Source organism: Chelonoidis abingdonii, chromosome 7 (genome assembly GCF_003597395.2).
Source record: "Chelonoidis abingdonii isolate Lonesome George chromosome 7, CheloAbing_2.0, whole genome shotgun sequence".
Taxonomy (NCBI): Eukaryota; Metazoa; Chordata; order Testudines; family Testudinidae; genus Chelonoidis; species Chelonoidis abingdonii.
In genome coordinates this window covers 60,969,382-60,991,843 of record NC_133775.1, presented here as the reverse complement: position 1 = coordinate 60,991,843, position 22,462 = coordinate 60,969,382, and the positions used below count along the sequence as shown (strand labels likewise).

Here is a 22,462-nt window from a genome sequence, read left to right as displayed (position 1 = left end):
GGGGGGAAGGCACTAGTGGGGGGGAGGGGGAAGCCTAGCACTGGGGCAGTGTGGGTGAGTGGGGGGAGAGCCCAGGGCTGGGGCAGCAGGGGGTTGCCGGGGGGAGCTCAGGGCTGGGACCGGGGGCAGCCAAAATTTTTTTTGTTTGGGGCAGCAAAAAACCTAGAGCCGGCTCTGTGTACAGACCATAAGCACAGGCAACATGGGGAGACTGGGCAGCCAGAAAGGGGGCCTGGCCCAAGGAAAGAGCCCTTCACCGCCTCTTCCCCTAGCTTATAATCCCTGCAGAGGCTCCATGGTACAAGGCACAACTGGAGGGTAGGTGTGCTTGTCTGCCTTATGGTGACCACCTTTTCAAAATGGAGAAATGGGATGCAGGCAGGAGCCCTGCCCCCTGCTCCGCCTCTTCCCCCTGAGACCCTGCCCTGGCTAGGTAAGACACTGGCTAGTGATAAGAGTCACCCAGGAAGCCTGGGCTACTGAGGGGGCACCACAGACTCTCCACCTGCCCTGGGAGAGCAGGAGGGGGGGGGCCCCCAGAGCTGTCCTGGCCCATGTCCCTGCCCAGGACAGGTGGAGGGTCCAGGGCTCCTGGGCGGTGCTTACCACTGTTTCACTTCAGCTTCTGACCTGGGGCGGGGCCTTGTGATAAGGTGGAGCTAAGGCCCCTCTCTCTGGGAAGAGGCTTGCACCACCCCGAGCCTTGGTCAGGTGTGGAGATGTGCCGCAGGGAATCCAGGACAGCATTTGTCCCAGAGTCATTCAGGCTGGGACCAGGACTTGAAATGTCCATTTTGGGACTATCCCGCCCAATTAGGGACAGATGGTAACCCTAGTCTGCTCCCAGCTACTGGAAGTGTGCTGGTGGATATCCTCATTCCAGTGGCTGATGAAACAGATGTGGAGCAAGGCAGGAAGTGATGATGGATGGATGTAATTTGGCTCACATGGAGTTACTAATGGCAGGCAACTGTGGACTAGGTAGAAGCACATACAGAGAGCTACAACCCTTACGTGGATGGCAAAGCACTGATACTGATGGGAGGCAGTGTGGGTTAGTGGCTAGCACAGCAGACGAGTATTCAGGAGGCCTGGCTCTGGCTTGCTGAGTGACTGTAGGCAAGCGCCTTTGCCTCAGTTTCCCCATGTGTAAAAGAGGGACAATGATAGCGAGCTCCTTTGTAAAGCGCTTTAGCACCTACTGCTGAAATGGGCTATTGAAGAGCTCAGTATTATATTTATTATAATTGAAACCTAGACTTGTCAAGCCAGCTAACAGCACGAGAGTCACATGGCAAGTTCAAAATCCTCTCTCCTGCTGATTAACTTATGCCCCGCCCCCTCCAGCAGCTGGTCATTGTTTAGTTTCACTCTCAGCACAGCACCTCCCCCTGTGAGCGTCCAGGGTCTTGTTTCACTTCATTCTGGCCCACTCTTCACGATTGGCCAGTAGTGAGAGATTGCCTGGGCCCTGCTCTTGCTGCCTGTTGCTGTGGTGGTTTGACAGGAAATCCGCCATTCACAGGCTCTGACGCTCGGCCCTGTGCTGCTGGAGCCACCACTGCTTGAAACACTTTTAAAGGGGATACTTATGGGCACAATGTGTTCATCTCTGTATCGGCTTTTTTCTCCTGCTGGCCTGGTCCGCTCACTTGACACAGCTGTGCTCCCTGTCATGAGGTGTTGCTGGGAAAGGCCCTCTTTCTTTATGGGCCTCATCCAAGATCCACTGCAGTCAATGGGATCCTCTCCTATGACTTCAAGAGGCACTGGCTCAGGCTCTGGGGTTCTCTTTTTTTTTGCAATCAGAAGACGCCTGGCTCCTTTTTCAGGGTTCTGTGCTCATCCCAGTTGCAAGCCAATGTGGACATCACAGACTGTGGCCAAGTTTAGCGCCAGGGTCATGGCTAGTCCGAATATCTATAATGAAGGAATTGGAAGACACTCCCCCTCCCCCCGATCCAAACATCCCTGCCAGGATCAATATTATCACCTTGTTAAATTAAACCATGACTCTAAGATCTGCCCTGCCTTCCATTTTGAGTATTCTACAGTGCCCACAAATGTGGCTATTAATTTTTAGGACCTGATCCTGCACCATTGACTCTGATGGGCTTTTTTTGTTGCCTTCAGTGGGAGCAGGACCATGTGATAAAGTGTGCTACTTACTATGGTATCTATGTTTAAATTGCTTCTGAACTTGGGCAGGGTTTTTTTTCTCCTATGTTTTTGGGAGATTTGTTGCAAATTTTTTTCCCCCTCTTTACATCAAAGTTTTAGGTGGCAACTGGCCAGCAAATGAACTTCCAGTTACTTTGTCCTTTGGTATGCTAGGTTATTTTGACTTCACTTTTTTTTGTTTTGTTTTGTTTTGTTTTTTGTTTCAGAACTGATTTAAAAATAATCAAGTCCCTTCTGTGACTGCAAATGAACATTTGGTGATAAAGTATGTTCCTAGGTTATCTTTGAGGAAAGTGCAATATACTCTATCCTTCTCTTTCCAGTTTTTCTCCATTTCATTGATTTTTGTTAGCTCTTATCTTCCATTCTTTATTTCACAGTTGCCTGAGCATTAAAGGACATTTCTTCTTCTTCTCCTCAGGCGTGTGTAGACAGCCCTTAAACCTCTGCACATTAAAATATTTCCTCCCAGCAGGCAGACAGAAATGTTCAGTGAGCTCTGCGTGAAATGGTCAAATGAGTGTTCATATCACATGCTACCATCCACCCCAGACTGCAGCTGGCTGCTGCTAGTTACTTCCCCCTCTCTGGATCAGGTATACAACTATAAGGCCTGATCTTGCAATCCTTACTCAGACAAATAGTCCTTAGTCATAGAAGTAATCCCATTGACTAAGAGATGCAGAATTGTACCATAGGGCCTGATCTAACCACTCTTGTAGTCGTTGAGTCTTTCCAGTGCCATCAGTGCCAAATGAAGCTGATCCATAAGGGGTTTGCTGGTGGGTATTTGTGACCATTGTTAAGGCTGTAAGAACTACTATTGCCAAAATGACCTGCAGGAAGCTCACTCTTCTGCCTGGGTAACGGTAGAGCAGGGAAAGGTGTGCTTAAGGGACAGAAAGTAATAAAGCTGTGTCAGAACCACTCCTCCACCTGTCCCATTACTGGAGTTCAGATGTTTAAAGAGGCATTGGCCATACTGCATCAGATCAAAGATCCATCCAGTCCAGTATCCTTTCTGCCAACAGGCCAATGCCAGGTGCTCCAGAGGGAGTGAACCTAACGGGTAATGATTAAGTAAGTGATCTCTCTCTTGCCATCCATCTCCGCCTTCTGACAATCAGACGCTAGGGACGCCATTCCTTACCCATCCTGGCTAATAGCCATTAATGGACTTAACTTCCATGAATTTATCTAGTTCTCTTTTAAACCCTGTTATAGTCTTAGCCTTCACAACCTCCTCAGGCAAGGAGTTCCACAGGTAGACTGTGCGCTGTGTGAAGAAGAACTTCCTTTTATTTGTTTTAAACCTGCTGCCCAGCACCTCTGACTCCAGTTGGTTTAGAGGAAGCAGCAGATGCTCAGCACCTCTGAAAACCAGACTGCTTATTTAGGAGCCTAAATATGAAGCCAGCAACTTAACCTGAAAGGCCCCTGCATGTGATGATGTTGGCCAGTGTGTCTAGCAGCAATGGAGAGTCATGTGGGGTTGTAGGAGAGCTGTGCTGGGGGCAGTTTCAGTTCCTCTGCTGTCTTGCAGAGGCAGGAAAAATAATCCTTGAAGAACAACCTCCAAACTATACATACAAGGGAGGGGAGAGCTCCCAGCACATCAGGGATGCTTGAGAAGGGAGAGAGGAGACTTGCTCTGCCTTAGGCACTTGACACTGATGCAGTTGGCCTAAAATACTTATGCTTGGAGCCCTTTTATCTTAGCAAAACTCACGTGGCATGAGCCAGCACTTAGAGAATAAATACACCCTTCCACACAAGCTATGGAATAATAATACACACACTTTACAGGCTGGATTAGTGACTGTGCTAAAGCTGAGGCCAGGAGAAAATAGCAAGAGTTTCCTTCCTATGTTGGAACCCACAAATAGCTTCTTCAGGGCTAATGTTTATTCCCTAAGTATAATATAGATGCTGGGTGTTCTACGGTGTAGGTTCAAAACCTTGGTATCTAGGAACAAAGCAGTTCATTTCTATATCTTGGGTGTAATTTGATGTTCAAATGAAACAAGTGCTCAGATACTATGATGGTATAGTCAGGACCCGTACAGAGGAGAGCAGAGCTCTTTCTGCATTATTCTGGGGGTTATTTTTTGCCCACTTGAGAATCATTCTGACGACATCAGGACTTTGGTACCCTGAGTTTATGCTGTAACCCACTTCTCCATTTGAAGATTGTCATTCTTCTGCTGCCCCTCTTAATTTCTCTTCCTGTATCAACCCACAATCACATTATTTTTCTTTCCTTGGTCCGGAAGAGGAAAACAGATGGTCTTTTCCCAGATCCCCATTAAGAGTAAGCATCAGAGATACTACGACCTTTGAAAAACATGGCCCATCCATGTCGCTTCATCTGTGGCTTCCTAGGGCCATGGATATGCCTACCCAGAGGTGGCTTCCCAATGCACAATCCTTGTGGCAATCCCCATGCTGTGGGTTAGTGTACCTGGACTTCTACAAATGTTATTGTGAAGGTTAATTTTGGTATGATATTTCCAACCGAGATAGACTAACATATTCTTCCTCCATAGAGGTGAATTACTAAAACCATTATCTGAATCATTACCACCACTGAAATACTTGTATTCCCATTAATTTCTTGACTTTTACACACATTTCTATCCCGTTCAGTCACTGATCAACTTTTGGAATGTTAAACTGCAACCCTGTCACCAAACATCATCACTACTTCTATGAGAAGGATCTGTGTCCCATCATCACTGACTAGTTACAGCCATCCTCCTCTTCACTGCAGTCATCCGCAATCTCCTGCCGTCCTTTCCCATCACGTTTTGCATTTCCACTGCCCATCTTCATTATCATCACTGTTATCACCACAAGCCTCCCACTCCAGTCCTTAGCAAAGCCCTCCCAGTGCCTCATCCTTGCTGGGCTCCAGGCTCTGAAGGGCAGCATACCCTTAGCGCACAAAGCACTACAACAGCCACCTGGGTCACTTAATGTGTCCTGCCAGCAGTCACATCTGTTACATACTTCCTCCGCTGGTACAGCTCTAAAGAGCACTACAATGATCTGGACTTCTGTTGTGTTTCCAGTTATACAGTCTCCCCCGCCCCATCTTTATCTCAGTTTCACTTTTGTTTCAGAAACTGACAGCTTCAGTGCATCCATTCTTCATTAGCCTCATGGTCGCCTCTGCCATCACTTATCATGAAGCATAAGCATCATAATCCTCACTTGTGTGACAGTCAGCAGCAACCCCCGAACAGCTAGTAGCCTTATAATAGCTGGCACCCAATAGGGGAAATTAGACACCTCACGGACACAGTAGCCTGAACTTTTGAACTGTCTTCCCTTATCGGTCTTGAGGCAGTTGAAGTTGGTCCTAAGCCAGTTTTTGCTGAGCAGATTGCATAAGTGCAAGGTTTGCTAACCACCAATCAAATGCCAACAAGACCGAAGCCTATGTGTGAGTGTGTATAAAAGATTCTTGGTTTTTGTATGGAGTAGAGTCTTTGTACCAAGGTACAAAACTCTCCTTTCTTCTGCAGAATAAAACAACCTTTCCTTATCCCTTTCTGGCTGTCATTGGCTCTCAGCTAGGCGGCCTCGACATTTCGGTAACAGTTTCTGGCGACCCCAGATGGGACCCTCCTAGCTCGGACATCGGACTCTGGACAGTTGCGGTGAACTAGGAGTGGTGCCACTGGGGTGCTTAGCCCCTCTTCCTCACTTCACCACGGCCCCTGGGGTTCGTGCTCTGATAAGGTGAGCCCTAATAGGATCCGACGAAGTGGGTAATCACCCACGAAAGCTCATGCTCCAAAACGTCTGTTAGTCTATAAGGTGCCACTGGATTCTCTGCTGCTAATAGGATAAGGAAACTCTTCCCAGGTTCTAGTTATATTCTGGTTACCTGGTTACTGTATTTCTGTCTTATACCTTTGGGTGTTAGGTGTGTGGGCGGAACTGAACTTCTTGTTCGTAATTCCTCAGGGTGGAAGGCATAGCGTGCGAGGAAGCCCTGAGGTCATATTGAGATCCTTCTGTTCCGTCCCCTGTAGCAGTCAGTGTAAGCAGAGATTGCTGGCTTGGATTTTTTGGGTTAGACCATTATTCCCTCCTTCTTTCTGTTTAATTCTCTATTTGAGTACCAGAAAAGGGGATGGGTGGGTCTCAGCGGAAACCCTCTACGGAAAGCCATTTGACTGTTCTGTGTTGCAGGAGGCTACTGTGGAAATTTCTGGTGTCTCCACCTCCCATGCCTTTTTGCTAGCTCCGGATTCCCCAGTTAACCTCTTGGGAAGAGACCTATTGTGTAAATTGCATGCTCAGATCTTTTTTTCAGATGACAGGATCGTCCTCCAGTTATCTCAAAACCAACTTCCCCAGCTGTGTGCTGTTCTGACCCAGGCTTCAGAGGACTCGATCCTACCCAAGTGACTCAGACAGGAGGTAAAAGCCTCCTTATGGGGCACTTTAAAAACAGACTTGGGCACTCTCTGGACAGAACCAGTGCATATAACCTTGAAGCCAGGCATTGTAATTCCTCGAATTCGTCAGTATCCCATTCCCCAAGAAGCTCTGCTAGGCCTCCGGAACCTTATCACCACATTCCTGCGGTTGGGAGTGCTAGTTTGCACCAAGTCTCCTTTCAACACCCCCATTCGGCCAGTCAGAAAACCTGACACAGATCCAGAGGGAAAACCTGTATACCGATTTGTCCAGGACTTGCGTGCAGTGAATAAAATCTTTCAGGCTAGACACAACGTGGTGCCTAACCCTCACACTATCCTGACTGCCATTCCAGCAGGTACTACTTGCTATTCGGTAATAGACTTGCGTAATGCCTTTTTCAGTATTCCCCTAGGTCAAGACAGTTGGGATATCTTTGCATTTACATGGACGGATCCAGAGACCGGGAGGGCAGAACAGCTGACCTGGACTCGGCTACCACAAGGATATGTTGAATCGCCAACCATTTTCTCCTCTATCCTGACACGCGATTTAGCTAATATTAAGCTACCTGGTGGGTCCACTTATCTCTTGTATGTGGATGATGTCCTGGTTTGTTCTCCTGATCAGGTATGCAGCCCAATTTCAGACCTTACCCGCTGATGTACCTGCTCACCGGATCCAGCCAGGGGATTGGGTCTATGTAAAAGAAAGGAAAATCGAACCTCTCCAACCCCAGTGGGCTGGCCCTTTTCAAGTCCTTCTTATCTCCCACACTGCAATTCGAGCAAGGGAATGGGATACCTGGATCCACCACACCCGAATCAAGCTAGCCCCTAGGCCGGGGCCAGAAGCAGACGACCTCAGACTTTGAGGGAGCACTGCCAGCTCTTCCCACCGTGACCCGGAAGAGCCAGAAGCAGATGATACCTGGAAAACTGAACCTCTAGAGGGACTAAAGCTTTTGTTCTGACGAACAAAATCCTGAGACTTTGTGACTATGGGTTCTCAGACGGTGCTGCGGTGGCTATTATTTCTGAGCCTGCCCCTTGTACAAGCTAACCCGCACCCAGCGGCTAAACCTCTTCAGCGACTGGCCACTTTTGTACACTTGTCTGACTGTTGGTTGTGTCACTGAACTTTTTCTGAGGAATTAATAGGACTGTGGGCTGTACCTTTAAATCTCTCTGAAACTCTCTCCCTACAAGTGGTGTGGAAAGCTGAGTGGTGGTGGAAAGGAGAATACCAGTTCGATAAGTATGGGAAAACGTCTGAGGTTTGGCATCATAGTTGGGAGGCCCAAGGGGTCCCTATCTTCGATATCCTTGAAGCTGTTTTGAGGCTGTTGACGGAACCGGGAAGGAACTGGGTTACATCCCCTTAGAAGCCTGCGATCAAACCTTAGGTTTAGTGTTATAAATGGAATCTTTTACCCCTTAAAAATTGGTGTAGACATCCAGAGACCTCCTTCCCAGTTTCAAAAGGCCTATATTGCGAAATTGACAGGCGAACGTTATCAAGGGGAGTGGTTTCCTTCATTCCTTCCCTTGGGTCCCATAAATGAGACCTATGCATATTGTATGGACATCTCCTCTGACAATTTCTAAATGCCTTGGGGCGCTACTAAGCTTTACATCACACTTGTTTGCTGTTACATACTGTGGGGGTATCTTAAACCGGGCTGGATATTTGGCAACTCCAAACATCGAGATGTTAGGGTAGATTGGCGCCACCGAGTAGCAGAAATCTCCCTCATCTTTTATTTACAGAGCCCTGGTCTATATTTTATTTGTGGCCATAATGCTTATAAAGCTCTCCTACCAGCTTGGCATGGCTGGTGTGGTGTGGCCAGAGTATTACCAGATGTTCAAGTAAACACCACACTGGGCTCACGCCAAATCCTCAACCTGGGGACTTATTCTTACAAGCTCTTCACACCCTTGAAAGGGGCTTGGGTTAAACGTGCCAAAAAACCCCTAGTAATCAGGCAAACGGAATTTCATTCCTTTTTACGTAGACTTATTCCTGGACTAGGGGTAGCGGAGCTGGAAAGGGAGTGGTAAACATTTCTGCAGAAATTGAAAAAGCAGCTAATGCCTCCTTGGATGCTTTCCAAAAGTTACAATGAGAAATCGATGACATAGCAGAAGAAACACAAATAGGCGTGTGCTAGATGCCATGAATGCTGAAGTAGGGGGGGCTGCATTGGGGAAAGATGCTGTTTTTATATTAATCGCTCTGGTTTAATTGAGGAGGATTTGCAGGCCATCAAGGATGCAGCTGTTGTTTTCAGCTGTATCTCTTGACCATACTCTTAATTTTGAGGACCTCCTCCCAGACCTTGGGTCATGGTTTACTGGCCTTTTCCGTAAAATTGTCAAATGGATTATTTTCTTTCTATGTGTTGTTTGGGTAATGTTGCCATGTGCAAAATGTTTGTGTAGTGCTGTTACTAAGGGCTCTACTGTCCATAGGAGAACACAATATCTCTCCCTCCAGCTTGATCGGAAATTGCGTATCGGGCCTGACAATTTGGATTATCAGGACTGAAGGGGGGACTGTGACAGTCAGCAGTGACCCCCGAACAGCTAGTAGCCTAATAATAGCTGGCAACCATTAGGGGAAATTGGACACCTCATAGACACAGTAGCCTGAACTTTTGAACTGTCTTCCCTTATCGGTCTTGAGGCAGTTGAAGCTGGTCCTAAGCCGGTTTTTGCTGAGCAGATTGCAGAAGTGCAGGGTTTGCTAACCACCAATCAAATGCTAACGCGACTGAAGCCTATGAGTGTGTATGTATAAAAGATTCTTGGTTTTTGTACGGAGTAGAGTTCTTTGTACCAAGGTACAAAATTCTCCTTTCTTCTGCAGAATAAAGCAATCTTTCCTTATCCCTGTCTGGCTGTCATTGACTCTCAGCTAGGCGGACCCGACATTTTGGTAACACTTGCATCACTGTCCTCATTTCTTTCATAACAACAATCATCGTTTCTACTACGACAGTCATTACCTCATTATACCTCCATTCCCTCTTCGAATCATCTCCATTAGTACCCCATTACCTGGAACAACAACTCCATTCCAATCTATTATCTTCTTTACTATAGTTATCTGCACCTCCTTCTCTATAACTACCACCTCCTCAATTACCATTCCATTATCTTTATTACTACCCCTGTTACAGTCATAATTATGCCCTTTACAGTTTTTATATCTGCATCTCCACCCAGCCAATTCCATATCTCCGTCACCTCTGTTAGCAGCAGCAGCACAGCATTACAACTCAGTTATCTTCATTGTCCCCATTAGATAATTCACTTATCTTCACCATCATCACCAGCTTTATTAGAGTCCTAATTATCTCCATCCTGATTTTCATACTTCAATTATTTTTCCATTACAGATTTATTGTCTTTCATGATCACATCCTTCATCAGTCAACCTCTCTTCCACAGGCCACATTATTAGCTAATGGCAAGTGACACTGAAGTCAGTGGAGATCTGCAGATTTACACTAGCTGAAGATCTAGCCCGGTATCTTCATCACCGTTATCTCTGTGACAAAGATCATCCCGTCCACGTCACTGCCACCATCTTCACCAACACCCCTCTATTACAATTCCATCGTCTCCGCCTCTATTACAGTCATAATTATCTCCATTACACTTCCATTATCCCCAGATTTATCTCCAGTGCAGATTTTATGATCATGATGACCTGCTCCTCCACAGTCGTCAGCATCCCTATCGCTGTTCCATCCAGTCCCTTCAGCCATTCCTCTAGCACAGTGAGAAGCACAGCATCTCCTCTGCTAAAATACTATTATCTTAATTGTCATTTCTACTGCAGCCAGCACCTCCATTACAGCCCCATTCTTTTCATTATCGCCTTGATTACAGTTAGAAGTGCTTCCATTACAGTGCTACTCTTTTGATTCATTTGTCTATTACAGTCTGCAGGAGCCCGCCCACACATCATAATTCTATTGTCCCCAACAACGGCTCAATTAGAGTTTAATCACACACCCTTTGCAGCTGCTCATTGCTGATGGTGCTGCTGTAACCATTTGCATTACCATCACCACAATTCCATGTACCCTCTTGGAACCATCTTTCCTACCTGGGGCGTGCTTTTGAGCAGAACGCCTTATGCTACCGCTGGCAACAAGCCTGCTTTCCACAGCGTGCAGCATAGATCCACAGTGTAAATGGAAGATGTTGAAAGGCACAGTGCTGACACAATGTGTGGAGGAGAAAACTTGTGCAGCAAATTCTGGGCAGTTCTCTTCATTGTATCAGACCTCATATAAGAAGGGCTGGCAGCTGAGGCAGAAGGTGTGGCCTGCACTACTTGCATTGACTGGTGAATGACCTCTAGCTCACTCCCCATTGGCTCTCTGGGCAGAGTCTGGGGTGACCAGACAGCAAGTATGAAAAATTCGGACAGGGGATGGGGAGTGATAGGAGCCTATATAAGAAAAAGACCCAAAAATCAGGACTGTCCCTATAAAATCAGGACATCTGGTCACCCTAGGGCAGACTGCAGAGCTGAAGTCTGTGCAGGCCCCGTTTGACGCCACAGAGAGAGAGCCTGCTCCAACGCCTACTGCAATCAATGGGAGCCTCGCATTGAGTATAGTAGGCTTTGGATCAGGCCCCAGAAGAGACAGCCCTGTGGTATGCTGCCTGTAGCTCCCCCACCGAGACTGTGCAGAGAGCATGCTACAGAGAGCAGCTACTCCAGTGGTTCTCATCTTTTGTACTGGTGACTCCTTTCACACAGCAAGCCTCTGAGTGAGGCCCCCTCCCTTATACATTAAAAACACTTTTTAAATATATTTAACACCATTATAAATGCTGGAGGTGAAGTGGGGTTTGGAGTGGAGGCTGACAGCTCGCGACCCCCCATGTAATAACCTCGAGACCCCCTGAGGGGTCCCGACACCCAGTTTGAGAACCCCTGAGCTACTCCCTGGTTCCACCCATTTCCAGTGGAGCCCCAAACACATTTTGTCTGCATTGAGGGGCTCTAGGCAGACAGGGTGGAGACCCCAAACTGCTTTATCTGCCCTTCCCCAGTGCTAATCTTCACCCAGTTTCCATGGACATTTTCTCTCTTCCATGCTATGCACCTGATCTTTTTTGGGAATTTCAGTTATAATAAGTTCAGCTGCTTAGAACCAAGCTGCTGTTCTCCTTAGAATCATAGAAATATTGGGCTGGAAGGAACTTCAAGAGGTCATCTGCTCCATCCCCCGTCCTTAGCCAGCACCAAGTACACTTGGCCCATCCCTGACAGGTGTTTGTCTCACCTGTTCTTAAAAACCTCCAATGACAGCAATGTCACAACCTCCCTGGGAACCTCTTGCAGTGCTTAACATTCCTTAGCATTAGAGTTTTTCCTGATAGCTAATCTAAATCTCATTTGCTGCAAACCAAGCCAGTTGTTTCTTGTCATACCCACAGTGGACAAGTAGAACAACTGATCACTCCCCTTTTTATAACACTTTAGATAGCTGAAGACTTATTATATTCCCCCTTCAAAACATGTTAATTAAATGTTTTAGGGTTTCAAATCAAGTTTGATTCTGGTTTTGTGTGAAAGTCAGGCTTAGTTATTGTCTCATACAATGTGATTCACTGAATATCCTGTTCCTTTCCAGCCCAACCAATTGCTAATAAAGGCTTGCCTATATCTTATTTTCCCTCATCCTGTTAGCAGGACTGTTTCAGTGTTAGCTGTATAGAACTAGTTTATGGTTGAAAGATATCATTTGGCCAGCATGCACAGAAAATGTATGACTATACTCATTGTGACAAGTTCTTGCAAAGAAGAAACATGTCAGAATGGGGATAAGTTAGATGAGAAGAGGTGAGACCTATTGGTGGACAAAACAGCCGTGCCATGCCCATGGGACTGATTGTTGGCCAAAGCTATAGGAGCTGGACTGATTGTTAGCCAAAGCTATAGAAGACTGACGCTGAGTATAGACAACATGCAAACAATTCATTAACAGGGTGGTCAGGAATTTCAAAGGAGCCTAAAGCAGCTAGGTGCCCCACCATAATCTCTAGCCTGGCATAGGATTGGCAGACACTGTGGCAGTAAACTGGATTCAGTCCACCCATTTTGTGAGTATTTCAACATCCTGCATTGACATCATTACACCCACAGCATCCTGCTTCCACTGTGAATCTATGCTCTCTCTGTCCAGTGTTATCAGCATAGCAGGGCAATTTGCTAAAAAGTACGTCACAGCTCTCACTCCCAAAACCAGGCATGTGAATTCACTGTGACCGGTGTTACTGTCCTGCATATAGATAATTGCCATTCACCTCAGCTGTTCACATGCTGCTTTGCTATGCTGACATTTGAACGGGGAGTGTTGAATGGGGAGGACAGCCACACTCCATTGAGCTGATGCTAGATACTGGTTCAGCTGTGTCAGTTCGGTGGGAATCTTTGTACTTGCCCTGTTTTCAGAGCAGGCATCTTACAGAACCGAAACTCTCCTTGCTGATGTACTGGAAGAAAACCAGCCCTTTGCCAGGGTTGTCTTATTGCACTGGTGACACGTGTACTTGCAGAGTTTCATCACGGGAAAATGGACCATTTCACTGCTTTTAACATGAGAGTTGCTAATACACATGCACAGAATGTTCCTGTCTGCTTAACTCCTGACTCCACTGTGACAGACAGTAGTGAATCTCTGGCATGCTTGCCTGTGCAAATGCATTTGTGCATAAAGTCAATCCCAGAAGGTCAATCCCTTCCCACCAACAGAAGAAACTCAGATGCTTGCCTCTGTCTGTCTGGGAAACTGGGTCCTAGGAAGTCTATGAGTCTATGAGCTACAAATGCATGAGCTGTATTTGGGAAAAAGAGAATAATGCAATCCAGCACAGCACTGTGTATAAGGAAGATAAACAGATCCACGCTGTAATTTCAGTGGCCAGAACTCCAGTGGGGTTCTTTAGGGAGCATTTGTAAACCTGGATTTGTTTAAAGCAAACAAAAAGAAAGCCCAGTTTAATCTAGCTATCTGTTTCATGGTATTATTTCTTTCTCATAGAGTAGCACCTAAGGGCTGCAACTGAAATCAGGGTCCTGCTGTGGCAAATGCTGTATACACACAGACACAATCCCTGTGCCAAAGATCTGACAAGCCAGCCACAGGAAGTGCAATGATCCCAATTTCACAGATGAGGAACTGAAGCACAAGGCTTTAAGTGACTTGCCTAAGAGCGTCACACTGTGGAAGAGCTGGGAATCAAACCGAGACATCTTATGACCTAGTCTAGTGCCATCAACAAACATAGAGAAAAGCTTCTCTACCATACATGTGATCAGAGAGGAAACTCTGGCCTCCTCTTCATCTTCCACTTATACTTCAGAGCAGAGGCTTGGAGGCTATTGCTTCTTTTGACGGCATGGGCCATTAGTGGAGCTAAGGGGGGGCCTTTAGGTGTATGTGTGGCACCTTTTCACATGGGGCTGGAGAGTGAACCTGCCCTCCACTCACCTGGCAGTAGCAGTGGCTGTCCCGCAGGGCTGAGCCTGGCTCCCTGCTCTGGGTGTTGTGACGTGGCACACAGCTATGCACCATGTCGCGACGCCACTCATTCAAATTTGGCCTGGCCGCCCCTTGGGCATGATGGGTCAAATGGGAATGGTGCTGCAACCCCATGTGCCAGGTTGCAATACCCGGGGTGGGAAGCTGGGGCATGACCTATGGGAGATGCTGCTGCCAGGTGAGCCATGAGCAGCCACCATGAATGACTCATTGCTCCCCTGATTGCAAAACCTGGCTCTGTCACTGGTCTGGGCTATGGTGTTTCTTACCACTTATTTATTATTTGTATAACAGCAGCACCTAGAAGTGCCAACCAGACTGAGGGCCCATTATGCTAGGGGGTGTACTCATAGATAATAAAACAGAGTCCCTGCTCCAAGGACCTTATAATCTGAGTTTACAACAAGATGCAACAGGTAGATGAAACCAACAAATAAGAGACAGGAAAGAGTAGCAGCAATACATGTGTTTTTGCACAGACTAGCTATATGTACAGTATGCAGGCACAGCTTATTTTTTTTAATGGCAATAGACAAGCAGATCAGTAATAGGAACCGCATTTACCATCTGCTAAGCCATTATCAGCTTGGCAGCATTTTGTTAGTATCACATACTGCTCTTCCCCAACAAAATGAAGTTGTGTGATGTCACTGCAGCATCAGAACATGGAGTATGCCCATACAGAACAGAGATTATGTAACAAAATACCTATGACCTCGATGGCTGCTTTATGATGCTGATGTTGTGTTTGCTATATTCATTCCTTCACATCAGAAACTCTTCTGGCTAATTTGTACCTGTGCTTATTAGTTTGACAGCTGCCCGAAAACTTGAACAGATTTATTACTGTAGCTGATGCAAGTCTGGCCGTGATTATGACCTTTTTCATTCGCTGTTCATTAAAGATGTTTTTTTGAAAGACACTAATACATTTTCATGAAAAATGTTGAAATAATTGGTTCACAAATGTAAAAAAGGAATATTTCTAGAGATTTTTCAAGGAATGTTTTTTACCCAGACTGTCCAGAAAGAAACCTTTAGACCACGTGTCCTTCCAAAAATCCAGAGGGCCAGATATGCAGGTGGTGTTCCTTGGAATGGAAGTCACTGGAGTTGTAGCAATTTACACCAACTAAGGAGCTGTTCAACTGACTTCAGTGGAGTGGTGGCATTTTACATCAGTTGGGTATTGGGCCCAGACATTTTATTCTTTCATAAACATGAGCAAAGTCTCTTTGGAAAGCTGACAGAAGGGGGGAAATGCTGAGAAGAATAAAATATCAGCATAAGTAACTCATTCTTAGAAGAGTTTTGCACTGTCTGGTTCTTTATGCTCTGTATGAAGGAAAAAAACGAGAACATCTGGAAATTTTTGGAATAAAAAGGAAACATGAGTTTTCCTTTGACATCAGAAAGAGTTATGGCGGATGCTGAAGGGACGTAGAGATGTTTTATTATGGGCTTTGAAGCACTGGAAATTTTTGGTTAGGTTAGTAAATAATTCAAAAAATGATTTGTGCTGGCCCATCCGAGCTCAGGTATTATGGGAATAAAGAACAAACCCCTGGCATCGCTGAGCACAGGAATACATTTTTATTACCAGCCACATAATCACTAGCTTCCTGAAGTACATTATTAAAAACAAGGTTAGTACTAGCTGCTACAGACCCCATCGGTCCAGAGCCCCAGTTCGCGAGATGTCCAATAAAGAAAGTACCATTTGAGGCCATTTCATTATGTCTGTGGTAGCCAGGCATGAAGCTCAGTTCTGCTTGGACTATCTGCAGAACCACCCACTGCAAGGCACCAAGGGACAATGAACCCCACCCAGAAGCTGGAGATTTGGGCGGGAGGGGAAAGCACAAAGTAAGAAGGTCCGGTACCTGCTGGAGTAGGTGGTTTGGTTTTTCCTTTCTCAGCACCCTCTCCTGGATCCAGCTCTCAAATGGAAGCAGCCCCTTATTGAGGTAAGATGCTGTAGTGATCTGTAGAGAGAAAAGTACAGGGGTGTTACCTTTTCCTCTCAAGGCAGATACTTGCACTTGTGGAGAAGTCCAGCTTTCAGTGACATGCACATTTCAAGCCTGTTTCCCACTTGTAGCAGGAGGATGGCACATATTGACTTGTGTCCCTCCCTGCCTGCTCTGTTAACCCTTTAAGCTCCCATCCACCTTGGAGAGGTCGGTGAATTGTCCTCTGCAGTGGTGTACCATCACATGGCATTTCATCATCAAAGAGAAGGCTGTAAAAGCCTTCAGTTTGGAGGCAGTAATCAGGTACCCAGCTATTACAAGCTGGGGATAACAGTATCAAAATCATGTTCTGATTTTTCATGGTGTTAGTCAACACCCCTTGGTCTCAAAATAAGACTAGCACAGTGGCTCTCAACCTTTCTAGACTACTGTGCCCCTTTCAGGAGTCTGATTTGTCTTGCCTACCCCCAAGTTTCAACTCACTTAAAAACTACTTGCTTACAAAATCAGACATAAAAATACAAAAGTGTCACAGCATTATATTACTGAGCAGTTGCTGACTTTCTCATTTTTCCCATACAATTATAAAATAAATCAATCGGAATATAAATACTGTACTTACATTTCAGTATAGTATATAGAGCAGTATAAAGTCATAGTATGAAATTTTAGTTTGTATTGACTTCACTAGCGCTTTTTATGTAGCCTGTTGTAAAACAAGGTGACTATCTAGATGACTCAGTGCACCCCCTGGAACACTGCTGTGTACCCCCCGGGATTACGTGTACCCCTGGTCGAGAACCATTGCCCTTGGGAAGGACTGGAAGGCCAGAAGGAATGGAATCTCTCCCCCACACCTTTCTGCTTTGCTGCATCACTGCCACTCAGCAAAGACCAAACCATCTCTTGCCCACAGAATATTCATGCTGAATCCCAGATATACTGTGCTGCAGTACATTGCCCCCAGCAACAATGAAATAATTCTGATTACTCTGATCAGATTCCTGTGGAGTCATGGAAATTAGAAATGGAAACAACCTGTTACATTCTAATACTGTAATATAATTACTTTGCAATTGGGCACCTACAGCTTTCAGAAACTTTAATGAATTAAGCAGCACAACACCTCTGTGACATATGTAAATACCGTTATTCTCATGTGGCAGGTGGGAAAACTGAGGCACAGAGCAAGCAGATGAATTCCCCAAATTCACACAGTGAGTCAGTGACAGAACCCAGATTTCCCTGAGTCTTGCTTCCACTTTTAAAGAGATGCAGAGGGGTAGATTCTGGCCATAAACGGGCAATGGTGAATTCCCCCTGGTGGAAGGGTATGCCTCACTGATGTAAAGCAGGCACAGCCAGCTCCTGAGTCAGCTGCTCCACTGACCCCCAGCATAATGGGTGTACCTAGGGAAGAAGAAGAGGTAGGTGCATGGTAGAGATCCACTCTGATAAACTGGTTCCCCAATGGTGTAGGGTCCTTCTGTGACCTTATACCAGTGGTGTAGGTTAGACTAGAGCAACCCATAACTTCCTGCCCTGTGCTGAGCAGAGCTCGCGTCAGGGGAGAATTGCTGTCACTGGTGCTGGATCCAGAAGAGAGGCCATCTGCCTGCTCTGTGGCGTGGGGCCTCTGTGTACTCTCCCGGAGTGGGTGAAAGTTTGGAGCCAGATTCAGCTGTGCTGCTAGCTCAAGAACTGTCCTAGTGAGATTACAGTTCACCGGGGCATGGGTGGGGGGGAGAGGAGGAGGCTAGAAATCTCATCCAAGCAGTTTATGATTTTGCCACATTGCACCCTGAATCAGTAAAGAGGTGACTTCTGAGTTTGGCTCTGACCTGAAACTGAAAGGAAAAGCAGAGGGAATTGGTTTGAATCTGGAGATCTGAACTGATCTTCCCCACCAATGTGAAAGGATTTGGACCCTAGACTCTGATGACAAGCCATTCCTAATATGATGCTCCAAAAGGCATGAGTTTGGATACCATCTCACAATGGAATCCAATTTGCTGCCCACTATCATCCACAAGTAGCTGCCATGTTACTACTTTCGAAGGTCTAGATTATGACATTCCTTGTGTGGGCATAGCAGGAAAGAACCTTAGAGGCATGTCCCATGGATGCTCCCCAAAAAGGAGGACAAGGAGAGGTTGCCTCTAGGGGAGCTTGGCCAGCACCTGTACTCCCTAGAGCGCTCCTGAGTTGGTGTGCTTCCCAAGCACCCCCTGCTCAAGGCTGTGCTTTATTGACTCAATCTTGCTGCATATACCTGCCTCTTAATGAATAGTGGGCCGAGATTGTCACCCCCCTGGCTGAGCACTTCCACTGCCTCCAGTGGGACTACTCATGTGAGCAGCCACTTCCTAAGTGAGTAGCGGGATCACAGCCTTGCCCCTGGATTATTTCCCATGTATTTAGCTTTTATTTTGCAGATGGAATCTTGCTGCATTATTTCCTCTTTATATTTCTAGCCCCTTTCTATTATTCCTCTATCCTCTCCTGTTTTTGCAACACCTCTCAATATAGCATCAGCTGTGCAGCACTTCAGACAGGCCCTGTTCACCACCTTCCTGCCCTCTCATTAATTATGATGTTAAATAAAACTCAGCCTGCCAGCCATCCCTGTGGTGGCACCCCACCAGCCAGTCCCCACCCCCTGCTGCTTTGCTGTTCATCATTACCCTGCATCTGTGGTGGTCCAGCCAGTTTTCAGTCCATGGGAGAGGGCTCATCCACAGCCCCTAGGAATGAATTATTCAAGAAAGCTTGTGCAAGGCTTTACTGAGTTCTAAATACATTACACATCCGTCACATTTCCTTCATGCGCTCATTTGGCAATCCATTAAAAAGTTAATTAATTTTAATGTCTGGCTTTCTGTACTGATGCCTGGAATGGGCTTTAAAAATAAAACACATCCAAATCTGTCTGAAACAATCACACAGGGGGACTGATGGGAACTGGCTGTCTCACAGAGGTGGTCTCCCTCCTTTGTATTATTCTCTACGTGGTTTCAGATAGAGGTCTTGCTCCTCTTGAACTGTTCTAGTGAGCTGCTAAAATAGTTTTGGACTCTGCTTCAGAGGTGGCTGCATTTCAGAACTGTGATGTATACAGTGTTATAGGTGGGTCTGACCTGTAAAATTTGGATCTGTATTTTGAAACCATGCAAAGGGACTGATCCAAAGGGTAAAATATCCAAAAGTGCCTAAGTCCCATTTTCAAAAGTGAGTTAGAGGCCTAAGTGTCTCATTGCAAGTCAATGGGATTTTTGACCTCAAGGAGCCTCTTTAGAAATTTAGGGTCCTAATCACAGTTGTCAACTTTCATGTGGTAAATAAACACCCCAACTTTCACAATAAGCCAAAAATCAAGCTAATTCCATTTCAAAAAAAGGCCAAAACAAGCCAGTCCCTAAGAACCCCAACACTCTGTGTGACTAGATCCACCCCTAGCGTGCAGTCTGGGACTGTGGTGGGCCCCTGTACACCCCTGACTCTCTCCCCCCCTTGCCTCTGCTTGCACCCGCCTGCCGGGAGCCAATAGAAAAAAAGAAGCAACAAGCTAAAACAAGCAACAAGCCATAAACTAGCCAACAAGCAACTCGTAAGCCAGTTAAGCTAAAAACAAGCCCAATGTCTGTGTTTTTTTCATAGGTTAGGCAGGTCTGGTCCTAACTCACTTCAGACACATCTGAAAATTTTACCCAAAGGGCTGTGGGAAGCCTCCTCCAGTTTGAGGTTTTTCCAGTCTGACTTCACTCACTGACGAAGGCTGGGACAGTCTGATCCAGTTCTGGAATCTGAAAGCACCGTCCGTATTCTTAGTGTTATAGATTCTTTAAGGCCAGAAGACACCATTCTGGTCATCTAGTTTATCCTCTTGTATACCACGGACTGTAAACCACCACCCAGCACGTTGTTTATCCATTAGTTCCTTCGTTGAGTCTCTGATTGGAAGATTTCAAGCAAAGGCCAAGTCTTTTAGAGTGATCTCCAAATGTGTTCATGCAGTCACTCTGTATGCACAAAAATCCCCAGGCTGGCCCCCAGTTCAGGACAGCACTTAAAGTTAAGCACGTGGTTAAGTCTTGCTGACTTCAATGCAATTTATGCTAATGCTTAAAATTAAGCATGTACTTAAGTGCTGGCCTGAGTAGGGCTGCTTTCCTGATGTGGGGCTACCGTGTGCCGAAATATCATTTGAGTTGCTTTGGAGTCTTTCAAGTGCCTGTCCTCTGCTTTGGGTACGTTTACCACGTTTAACCAGACATTTAATTCTAAACACCATGTAATAAACTCCTCCCCCAGCAGTGGAGTATTTATGGTTACCTATCACTCTAATCACAGTCATCACATTGGTCCCATTTTCTTACCCTGTCATTCAGCCCTCTGTCCCCAATGCCTAGTGGGGCACTTCAGTATGGCCAGAAAGCTAACTAGCCCAGGTCCTGCTGGACTAAGAAGGGAAGCAGATTCCAGGGGAGGACTTTTCGGGAGAACTTGTGAGCAGTGTCCTTCCAGTTCAGCCTGCAGTGGGCTCCATCTCACACATCCCTGCTAGGCAGCATTGCACATGAAGGGAGTTGATGTCCCAGGCAAGCAGCTCCCATGTGAATGCTCACACATTTAATCTTGGAGTCCATAAATTTGCAGGCTCAAATTCTGGGCCTGATCCTGAGAAGTGCTGAGTGCCTCCTGGGTGGTATGGAGCACCTGCAGCTCTGCCTGGAGTTCAAGGGTACTGAGGTGCTGAGCATGTCTGCGTAGCTGATGCTGAGGCCCTTTGAAAATCTGTCAGGGTAAAATGCCTTGGGATCCTTTGGCTTGGACAGATCCGGAGTTGTATAGTTATGTGAGTGCTGCTTTTTATAACAATCACAGTCATACTTTGCACTCTGCCCATCTGCTTGTTGTACCTGTTGCTGGATACCTAGCAAGCTCTTTGGGGACAGAGATCATCTTTTCATTGTGGCCTCTAGGAATCACCATAATACAAATAAATAATAGAGAATCAATATAAATGTCACACTGTAAAAAGGGAAGATTTGGATACACGCCCATCCTTCTCTGCAGACGGCAGGGATCTAATCTGGATGTTTGGCAGCCTGTGAATAGATCTGGTCGGTGTCCCCTATGAGTGGGCAATTTCCATTATCCACAGATGATTGTAGACTGCAAATAATTCATTACCTTCTGTTTGGGAGTTTAAATGGTCTTCATGAATTCAGTAGAACAGCTTCCATAATCTGCCTGTGCTAACTTGTTGAAACTTGCTGGTCCACCAGGTACAGTTCGCTGGCTTTTCTGCAGTGGAACACCACTGCCTGCTGCCTAGATCGCTGCTCGGGGGACATTGTTAAAGCAGGACATTATTCTAGCCTTCTGTTTCTCTGTTGCCTAGTGGGGATAGCCCCTCAGCAAAAATCCCGCCAGCCACATCACGAGCTCCAGACAACAGGGATTTCAGTAGAATGCAATGAAAATTTTGTTCTACACCCTCTGATTTGGACACATCCTCCAGTAGTAAAAGGCCTCTGGTGCATAATGGTTAAGCAAGAACAAAATGTGAAACGCTACATTGAAAAGGGCGAACCTTGGAGAGCTCTTAAATGTAGCTTAATTACATTAGTTACACACCAATCGAGGAGGTAATTTAGCATCTTGAGACACATGCTTTGCTCACTAAAATGAGACATAACCCAAAAATGAACACAGACTGTGCACGTGCTGCCGTTTCCCTACGACTGGGGAGGCTGCAAGCTCTGGATCTGTCTGACAATGAGAGATGCATTGTCTGTAGTGCTCTAAATATTCATAACTTCTTGTGTCCTGTTCAGATGGAGAGTGATAAGCGATACCTTTAAAAATCTGGGGTTAAGCTCTTTGGAGCAGGGACTGTCTCTCGCTCTGTTTGCAGGGCACCCAGCACAATGGGGATCTGAGGTTGGTTGGGGATTCTAGAGGCTATTGCAATGCAAATCATAATCATGAGTTGCCCTATTGAAATGAGTAGGATTACTGATGGGAGTGAAATAAAAGGGTCGCATTTGCAGGATCAAGGCTCCGGCATACATCATTTTGGTAAAGTAAAATCAAGCATCTCATACGAAAACAGGAATTTTTCAATCATTTTAAAAGATGGCAACAAGCCACCCCAATATCGGGGTCCACAGGATTGCCCCCCCACCCCCCGGATAGAAACTAAGATTTAGATCCTCAAAGGTATTTAGGCAACTAACCCTCATTGATTCCAATGGGATTTAGGCACCTTTGAGGATCTGGCCCTAAAGGCCTTTCCAAA

The 22,462-nt window shown here is 46.1% G+C and overlaps 1 protein-coding gene across 3 annotated transcripts in view; it reads right to left on the bottom strand.

Annotated features, from left to right (window-relative positions):
- TNR (tenascin R) overlaps nt 1-22,462 on the bottom strand; it is a 306,212-nt gene that overhangs the window by 137,626 nt on the left and 146,124 nt on the right. For all 3 annotated transcript variants that reach the window (XM_032778468.2, XM_075067917.1, XM_075067918.1), the window contains exon 2: nt 16,069-16,170. The gene's annotated coding sequence lies outside the window, so the exon portion shown is untranslated. The remainder of the gene's footprint in view (nt 1-16,068; nt 16,171-22,462) is intronic.